Source organism: Entelurus aequoreus, linkage group LG03 (genome assembly GCF_033978785.1).
Source record: "Entelurus aequoreus isolate RoL-2023_Sb linkage group LG03, RoL_Eaeq_v1.1, whole genome shotgun sequence".
In the NCBI taxonomy this organism is placed as follows: domain Eukaryota; kingdom Metazoa; phylum Chordata; class Actinopteri; order Syngnathiformes; family Syngnathidae; genus Entelurus; species Entelurus aequoreus.
This window is the reverse complement of record NC_084733.1, coordinates 82,547,485-82,558,118: the sequence shown is the minus strand read 5'-3', so window position 1 is coordinate 82,558,118 and position 10,634 is coordinate 82,547,485. Positions and strand designations below refer to the sequence as shown.

Genomic DNA, 10,634 nt, shown 5'->3' with positions numbered 1-10,634 from the left:
ACACGTTAATCGCTAGCTGGGCTAGTTGACATTTAGCCCACTAACAGCTAGCTGGTGACTAGAGTGCTAAACTTTATCTGACACTTAAGACAAATAATTGTAAACTGGCAACTACTGGCTAATTGCTAGCTGACACTTAGCCCACTAATCGCTAACTGGCAACTAGTGCGCCTATCACTAGCTGACACTTAGCCCAGTAACTAATGCGTTAATTGCCGACTGTCACTTAGCCCGCTGATCGGAAGCTGGCAAATAGCACACTAATGGCTAGCTAACACATAGCCCGCTGATCCCTAGCTGCAAACTAGCATGCTGATCTCTAGCTAACAATTAGCTTGCTAATAGCTAGCTGGCAACTAGAGCGCTAACTGCTATCTGACACTTAGCCTGCTAATAGCTAGCTGGCAACTAACGCATTAATCGCTATATGACACTTAGCACCGTAATAGCTAGCCGGCAGCTAAAACGTTAATCGCTAGCTGACACCTTGCCCTCTGGTTGCTAGCTAGGAATTCGCTGGCTAATCACTAGCAGACATTTAGCCCGCTAACAGCCAGCTAGTGAGTAAAGTGTTCATCTCTAGCTGACACTAAGACCATTAATTGTAAACTGGCAACTACAAGCTAATCGTTAGCTGACACCTAGCCCGCTAATCACTAACTGGCAACTAGTGCGGCAATCGCAAGCTGACACTTAGCCCGCTAATAGCTAGCTAGCTGACACCTTGCCCTCTGATTGCTAGCTAGGAATTCGCTGGCTAATCACTAGCTGACATTTAGCCCGCTAACAGCCAGCTAGTGACTAAAGTGTTCATCTCTAGCTGACACTAAGACCATTAATTGTAAACTGGCAACTACAAGCTAATCGTTAGCTGACACCTAGCCCAATAAATGGCTAGCTGGTGACAAGAGTACTAATCTCTATCTGACACCCAGCCCATGAATTGTCAACAGGCAACTACTGGCTAATCGCTAGCTGACACTTAGCCCGCTAATCGCTAGCTGGTGACAAGAGTACTAATCTCTAGCTGACACCCAGCCCATGAATTGTCAACAGGCAACTACTGGCTAATCGTTAGCTGACACCTAGCCCAATAAATGGCTAGCTGGTGACAAGAGTACTAATCTCTATCTGACACCCAGCCCATGAATTGTCAACAGGCAACTAATGGCTAATCGCTAGCTGACACTTAGCCCGCTAATCGCTAGCTGGTGACAAGAGTACTAATCTCTAGCTGATACCCAGCCCATGAATTGTCAACAGGCAACTACTGGCTAATCGCTAGCTGACACTTAGCCCAGTAATAGCTGGCCGGCAAATAGCGAGTTAAATGCGAGCTGACACTTAGCCCGCTGATCGCCAGCTGGAAAATAGTGCGCTAAAGGCTAGCTAGCACATATCCCGCTGATCGCTAGCTGGCAACTAGAATGATGATCTCTAGCTGACACTTTAGCCCTTTAATTGTCATCTGGCAATTACTGGCGGACCACTAGCTGACACTTAGCCTATTAATCACTAACTGGCAACTAGTGCGCCAATCGCTAGCTGACACTTAGCCCGGTTATAGCGGGCCGGCAACTAATGCGTTAATTGCCAGCTGTCACTTAGCCTGCTGATCGGAAGCTGGCAAACAGCGCGCTAACGGCTAGCTAGCACGTAGCCCGCTGATCCCTGGCTGGCAACTGGCGTGCTAATCTGTAGCTAACACTTCGCTTGCTAATAGCTAGCGGGCAACTAGAGCGCTAATTGCTATGTGACACTTAGCACTTAGCCTGCTGATCGCTAGCTGGCAACTAGCGTGCCAATCTCTAGCTAACACTTACCCTGCTAATAACGAGCTGGCAACTAACTCGTTAATTGCTAGCTAACACAAGATGGCCGACACTGCGTTAGGTTGCAAGCTAAAGAAAGTAAACAAACGTTCAACAAAAAGACGCTTGAATTCGACACCACTCAGTCCGTGGACCACCAGAACCTTGGTCTTGTTTTCAGGTCCTGAAGGGCACGGTCACATGACCTTTTTTCCAATCTGATGATGTCAGCAAGTTTCCACTTGATTGGCGGGAGGGACCGAGTGAGCGTAAAGTCACGTCGAGCTGGTGCCTGGGGGTGTACATGCTGCTGGTCTACTGGGAAAAACAGTGAATGGGTGCCACAGATTCTAAGGGGTCCTGCTGGGGACCGAGGGGAGTGTGTCCAGACCGTGGAAGTCCAGCCAACCAGCCGGGCTCCGAATAAAGAGGATTAGCCCACTCACAGGCCACGCCCCTTTACATCCCACTGAATCCTAATGTTGTTAACCTTACAAGGGGGGGGGGGGGGGGCACTGAGCTCTAAGCCTGAAGACTTCATGACAGAGTCTAGTGTGAGTACTACACCAACCCATAACACAACCATAACAATATTGGGTAACACAACCATGACCATATTGCGTTATACAAACATACCGAAAGGGACAAGCGGTAGAAAATGGATGTATGGATGGATATATATAAATATATATATACATATGTATATGTATATATATACACACGTTCCAGGTTCGATCCCCGCTTCCGCGATCCTAGCCACTGCCGTGTCCTTGGGCAAGACACTTTACCCACCTGCTCCCAGTGCCACCCACACTGCTTTAAATGTAACTTAGATATTGGGTTTCACTATGTAAAAGCGCTTTGAGTCACTAGAGAAAAGCGCTATATAAATATAATTCACTTCACTTCACATATATACATATACATATATATAAATATATACACATATGCATATATATATATATATACACATATACATATATATATACATATACATATGTATATATATACACACGTGTATATATATACATATACACATATACATACACAAATATATATATATACACACATACGTATATACATACACATATACACATACACACATATATACACACACACATATATATATACATAAATACATATATACACATACAGTATATATACATATCATCCATCCATCCATCCATTTTCTACCGCTTGTCTCTTTCGGGGTCGCGGGGGGGTGGGGGGGTGCTGGAGCCTATCTTTTATACACACATATATACACACTCATACAGTATATGCACATATTTATACACACATATGTACACATTCATACAGTATATGTACACATATATACACATTCATACAGTATATGTACACATATACTGTATACAGACATATATACACATTCATACAGTATATGTACACATATATACACATTCATACAGTATATATACACACATATCGTATATACACATTCATACAGCATATGTACACATGTATACACACATATATACACATTCATACAGTATATGTACACATATATACACACATATATACACACTCATACAGTATATATACACACATATCGTATATACACATTAATACAGCATATGTACACATATATACACACATATATACACATTCATACAGTATACAGTGTTTCCCACACATTCATTTATTTGTGGCGGCCCATTTTTGGGACTTTTGACCACTTTTCCAACTTTTATCCCTGCCTTCCTGTGGGACTTGGCTGGGCACGTTTTGGACATTTTGGGCGTCCTGGGACTTGCGCGGCCGGCGGTGGGACTTGAGGGACTCGAACCTGGGTAGGTATTTTGGACATTTTTGGTACTTTTGACCACTTTTCCAACTTTTATCCCCGCCTTCCCGTGGGACTTGGCTGGGCGCGTTTTGGACATTTTGGGCGTCCCGGGACTTGCACGGCCGGTGACGGGACTTGTGGGACTCTTACCTGGGTAGTTATTTTTGACAAAATTGGGACTTTTGACGACTTTTCCAACTTTTATTCCCCTCCTTCCAGTGTGAATTTGCCGGGACTTGCACGGCCGGCGGCGGGAATTGTGGGACTCGAACCTGGGTAGGAAGTTTGGACATTTTTGGGACTTTTGACCACTTTTCCAACTTTTATCCCCGCCTTCCCGTGGGACTTGGCTGGGCGCGTTTTGGACATTTTGGGCGTCCTGGGACTTGCGCGGCCGGTGACGGGACTTGTGGGACTCTTACCTGGGTAGTTATTTTTGACAAAATTGGGACTTTTGACGACTTTTCCAACTTTTATTCCCCTCCTTCCAGTGTGAATTTGCCGGGACTTGCACGGCCGGCGGCGGGAATTGTGGGACTCGAACCTGGGTAGGAAGTTTGGACATTTTTGGGACTTTTGACCAATTTTCCAACTTTTGTCCTCGCCTTCCCGTGGGACTTGGCTGGGCGCGTTTTGGACATTTTGGGCGTCCCGGGACTTGCGCGGCCGGTGGCGGGTCTTGAGGGACTCGAACCTGGGTAGGTATTTTGGACATTTTTGGGACTTTTGACGACTTTTCCAACTTTTATTCCCCTCCTTCCAGTGTGAATTTGCCGGGACTTGCACGGCCGGTGACGGGACTTGTGGGACTCTTACCTGGGTAGTTATTTTTGACAAAATTGGGACTTTTGACGACTTTTCCAACTTTTATTCCCCTCCTTCCAGTGTGAATTTGCCGGGACTTGCACGGCCGGCGGCGGGAATTGTGGGACTCGAACCTGGGTAGGAAGTTTGGACATTTTTGGGACTTTTGACCACTTTTCCAACTTTTATCCCCGCCTTCCCGTGGGACTTGGCTGGGCGCGTTTTGGACATTTTGGGCGTCCTGGGACTTGCGCGGCCGGTGACGGGACTTGTGGGACTCTTACCTGGGTAGTTATTTTTGACAAAATTGGGACTTTTGACGACTTTTCCAACTTTTATTCCCCTCCTTCCAGTGTGAATTTGCCGGGACTTGCACGGCCGGCGGCGGGAATTGTGGGACTCGAACCTGGGTAGGAAGTTTGGACATTTTTGGGACTTTTGACCAATTTTCCAACTTTTGTCCTCGCCTTCCCGTGGGACTTGGCTGGGCGCGTTTTGGACATTTTGGGCGTCCCGGGACTTGCGCGGCCGGTGGCGGGTCTTGAGGGACTCGAACCTGGGTAGGTATTTTGGACATTTTTGGAACTTTTGACGACTTTTCCAACTTTTATTCCCCTCCTTCCAGTGTGAATTTGCCGGGACTTGCACGGCCGGTGACGGGACTTGTGGGACTCTTACCTGGGTAGTTATTTTTGACAAAATTGGGACTTTTGACGACTTTTCCAACTTTTATTCCCCTCCTTCCAGTGTGAATTTGCCGGGACTTGCACGGCCGGCGGCGGGAATTGTGGGACTCGAACCTGGGTAGGAAGTTTGGACATTTTTGGGACTTTTGACCAATTTTCCAACTTTTGTCCTCGCCTTCCCGTGGGACTTGGCTGGGCGCGTTTTGGACATTTTGGGCGTCCCGGGACTTGCGCGGCCGGTGACGGGACTTGTGGGACTCTTACCTGGGTAGTTATTTTTGACAAAATTGGGACTTTTGACGACTTTTCCAACTTTTATTCCCCTCCTTCCAGTGTGAATTTGCCGGGACTTGCACGGCCGGCGGCGGGAATTGTGGGACTCGAACCTGGGTAGGAAGTTTGGACATTTTTGGGACTTTTGACCACTTTTCCAACTTTTGTCCTCGCCTTCCCGTGGGACTTGGCTGGGCGCGTTTTGGACATTTTGGGCGTCCCGGGACTTGCGCGGCCGGTGGCGGGTCTTGAGGGACTCGAACCTGGGTAGGTATTTTGGACATTTTTGGGACTTTTGACCACTTTTCCAACTTTTATCCCCGCCTTCCCGTGGGACTTGGCTGGGCGCGTTTTGGACATTTTGGGCGTCCCGGGACTTGCGCGGCCGGTGACGGGACTTGTGGGACTCTTACCTGGGTAGTTATTTTTGACAAAATTGGGACTTTTGACGACTTTTCCAAATTTTATTCCCCTCCTTCCAGTGTGAATTTGCCGGGACTTGCACGGCCGGCGGCGGGAATTGTGGGACTCGAACCTGGGTAGGAAGTTTGGACATTTTTGGGACTTTTGACCACTTTTCCAACTTTTGTCCTCGCCTTCCCGTGGGACTTGGCTGGGCGCGTTTTGGACATTTTGGGGGTCCCGGGACTTGCGCGGCCGGTGGCGGGTCTTGTGGGACTCGAACCTGGGTAGGTATTTTGGACATTTTTGGGACTTTTGACCACTTTTCCAACTTTTATTCCCGCCTTCCCATGGAACTTGGCTGGGCGCGTTTTGGACAATTTGGGCATCCCGGGACTTGCGCGGCCGGCGGCGGGACTTGAGGGACTCGAACCTGGGTAGGTATTTTGGACATTTTTGGGACTTTTGACCACTTTTCCAACTTTTATCCCCGCCTTCCTGTGGGACTTGGCTGGGCGCGTTTTGGACAATTTGGGCATCCCGGGACTTGCGCGGCCGGCGGCGGGACTTGAGGGACTCAAACCTGGGTAGGTATTTTGAACATTTTTGGGACTTTTCTCCCCCACATCCATCAGGTCTCAAAGGGCAAAGCAGACCACTGGAGAAGGTGAGGAGGAACTCAAGGTGGCCATTGGACAATTGACTCCATAGTGAAGGCCACTACTACTATCCCCAATGCTGAGGCAGGAGTAAGTTACTCAGGGGTTAATTAAAATAATTCCAGATTAGATACGACTCCCTCAAATTAGATCTCTGAGTGTTTGATCCTTCAACACGGCCTCAGGAGATGCAAGACCTTCACAGTTTTGGAAACTCTCACAAACAACTTGACAAAGACACCACTGTAACAGAATGGATGTGCATAAGCACGAACTAAGCCTAAAAAAATAACTTTAGCGGTTATCAAATCCCTCACATCAGATTTCTTTTTTTTTTTTTCCATTTATTTATTTATTTCAGGCAATGACAAAAACGTACAAGTTGACAAAACATAATAATATAAATTAATATAGTACATTATTGTCCAGTTTTGCCTGAAAGGGAGTGGGAAGAAGATAATTTATTTAATCCCACCCCCAGTTCTCCATTCAGTGATTATTCACATGAGTTTCACTCTCACTTTGTTCAAGGATTATAATACAGATGTTGTATCATAGTGGCATTACCACAGGTAACAATAATTATTACACTGTAACAATCATTTGTATCAACAATGTAGGAATAATGAATATACCTACAATGGTAATAGATGACACTAGGATAAAACACTGAATATTAAGAGTATGTGAACCACTTCCCAGACGACCTCCTTCAAGTTTTGTAATCAATCAAAAACATCAGACAGCTAAAATGACCCAAACATGGCAGCGCGTGGCCAGAAACGCGTTTGCACATTACCCATCAAGCATTGTAGTGGAATTAGGCAGGTGTAATTTTGGCATGTGCGTGGTGCTTAGACAATCTTTTCTAACGTCCACATAGTATGTTACTTTGTGTGGCACGTGTGTGTTGCTTTTGACTTGTGCGGTTTTGACTGGCACCGTAAGTGAGAAAGGTTGTTTGGACCGCTACATATAAAAGGTCATATCACATGTTTGTTTTAGCTAATAACTTAAAAAAAAAAAAAAAAAAGTTTAGGGATGTATTGCAAATCGGACTACGCAGTTTGGCAGGCTGCATTTGGCCCAAAACTAGTAACGGTAATTGCATACCACAAACATTAGCATAGCTATGGATATATGGAGGCTCAAATGGGACAGAATTAAATAAATAATTGACTCAAATGTGTCATTAATTAATTGAAATTAAATACATGTGTTATTAAATGTGTCAATTCATCTAATGTTACATGATATAATATATATATATATACATATATATGTAACTTTACTTAATTAACTATTTCGATATTTGTTTAGTTGATCACAATTTAGTTTTATATTAAAATTATTTCTTTATTTATTTCACTATTTAAGTAATTATTTCATTTTTAATCAACCATTTCGTTATGCATTTATTTATTTTTATATTTATTTCATTATTTCATGGGCATGTGTGTCAGCACTTCCTGAAAGTACCTCACCTGTCAAAGTCGGCCATCAAAGTCAGTGGGCGGGGCTTACAGGAATCTCGTCCAATGATTGCGCTCAAGAAAAAAATGGCGGCTCGGGCGGATATTCTCGTCCTTTTAGGGCAATTGTTGGATATTTTAGACCTTGTGGAGTTTATAGGAGTGGCACCTGTCGACCCGCAGGATGTAGAAGTTACGGTAGAGGAATTTTACCGGAGTTGTTGAGTTCCTTACGCACGTTTACACCGCGATATCGAGCAGTGCTCCTCTGCTTCCTCGATCCAGGTTCCACGCACAAGCGGAAGAGCGGAGGAACCAATCGGTTGTTAGGACCCGCCCACTGACTTTGATGGGCAAGTTTGACAGGTGAAAATAGTGTTCTAAAACACATTGTCATGAAATAAATAAATATACAAATAAATAAATACATCGTGAAATGGTTACCCAACACAAAATTAAACTATGGAACTTTTTAATGAAACTATAAACTTTTTTTTTTTTGCTGCAGCTGTTACATATTAATATTGTACATGGTAATTGGGATTTTTTTATATATTGTATATATTATATAAAAAATATAATATAATATAATATTATGATGTATCAGTATATATTATATACTGTATATATAATATGTAAATATTACATATATGTTATATTTTATATTGCTACTATGGTACATTTTTAGTCGACTTAATACCCGTATTATCCTTTCCATCTTTACCCTTTCCATCCTTTGAAACTGAGCTACTGTGTGGAACAATTACCCTTAAATTATAAAATAAAATAAAATAAATAAAATAAAATGAAATAAATAAAATAAATACATCAAAAATAAACAACAAAATATTTTTCTTAAATTGTGAAATACTGAATTACATATTAAAATAATTAAACATAATTTTTTTATTTAATTAATTAGTGACACATTTGATAACACATTAAACTTTAAAACTATAAAGACCCCAACAAAACAGCAACATAAAAACAGATAAAAATGTAAATAATTATAATTTAAATAAAACTTTTTTTTTTTTTTTAAATGACATATTTAAGTATTTTTTTAAAGCTTTATTTATGTATTTATGTATGTCTCATTTGACCCTCCATATAAATATGAATATATTGGGAATCTAAAAGGGTCGAATGAGCAGATGATTGACACGTAACGTTTATATTCCAGTAGCAGACTGTACAAACACAGGAAGTAAGCAGCTTGAAGGTTTCAAGAAGAAGACTGGAAGCTTCCATTGGACAGCGAGCTGCAATCATCATCAAATAACAGAGTGATGAATTGTCCGCCCTCGCCGCTGCGATCCGTGTTTGAACCCAGACGTCCGGCGCTCCTCTCCACTGTAAACACCGCCGTCATCCAAACACCCCGCCGCGGTTCATCACTCTGGCGCTTGTGTACACGCCGCGGGACCTCAAAGCACCTCATCACATCGCTGCGAGGACTCCAGAAGTCTAGTGGACCGTAAAAAAAAACCCGCTGCTGCAAAGATCAGACGACGCCATCTTTCCACTATAAATGGACAGCCAGCGGAACGGTGCAGGCGGCCCTAAAAGGAAGTGGAATGTCTCCTCAAACACTTTGAGGAGCTCAATTAAAAGGATGGAAAAGTTCTCGGTAATTGTTGACTCAAGTGCCGAGCAAGCGGTGAGACCACCTGGAAAAGGAACATGCCCAAACAAGCTCGTAAGCTAAAGTACGCGACAACAATACGATGACAATGATACGCCGCTACTTGTTTCTCTACGCTTTGAACAGTGCGGCTAATCTATGGATTTTTCTGTTTAGAGTAAGCTTTGAGCCGGAAGTAGAAGTGTTGTCCCGTCCTTTAGCCGTCCATAGCGTTTCTACTCGTATGGATTCTTCGATCATCACTCCAAGCAACGTTTGTAAGTTTTACAATTAGAGATGTCCGATAAATGCTTTAAAATGTAATATCGGAAATGATCGGTATCGGTTTCAAAAAGTAAAATTTATGACTTTTTAAACCGCAGGGAGAAGTACAGAGCGCCAATAAACCTTAAAGGGCACTGCCTTTGCGTGCCGGCCCAGCCACATAATATCTACGGCTTTTCACACACATAAGTGAATGCAAAGCATACTTGGTCAACAGCCATACAGGTCACACTGAGGGTGACCGTGTAAACAACTTTAACACTGTTACAAATATGCGCCACACTGTGAACCCACACCAAACAAAAATGACAAACACATTTCGGGAGAACATCCGCACCGTAACACAACATAAACACAACAGAACAAATACCCAGAACCCCTTGCAGCACTATCTCTTCCGGGACGCTACAATATAAACCCCCCGCTACTCTCTACCCCCCACCCCCCTCAAGCTGCTGTTTTGAGGCATGTTAAAAAAAAAGAATGTACTTTGTGACTTCAATAATAAATATGGCAGTGCCATGTTGCCATTTTTTTCCATAACTTGAGTTGATTTATTTTGGAAAACCTTGTTACATTGTTCAATGCATCCAGCGGAGCATCACAACAAAATTAGGCATAATAATGTGTTAATTCCAAGACTGTATATATCGGTATCGGTTGATATCGGTATCGGTAATTAAGAGTTGGACAATATCGGAATATCGGATATAGGCAAAAAAGCCATTATCTCAGTGATTAAATGTAGTTTCGTTCAAAGTAATTACTAATTACTGTAAATACAAGTATTTAATTAGTAGTGATTGTGCTG

At 43.3% G+C, this 10,634-nt stretch overlaps 1 protein-coding gene across 3 annotated transcripts in view; it reads right to left on the bottom strand.

Moving 5' to 3' along the window:
* The window catches only part of LOC133646965 (receptor-type tyrosine-protein phosphatase zeta-like), a 146,266-nt gene that overhangs the window by 110,100 nt on the left and 25,532 nt on the right, over window positions 1–10,634 (bottom strand). The window contains exon 1 of one of the 3 annotated variants that reach the window (XM_062042947.1): window positions 7,927–8,207. The exons of the other annotated variants lie outside the window; for them this stretch is intronic. The gene's annotated coding sequence lies outside the window, so the exon portion shown is untranslated. Of the gene's footprint in view, window positions 1–7,926; window positions 8,208–10,634 lie in introns of those variants that run through there. 3 annotated transcript variants of the gene reach the window in all.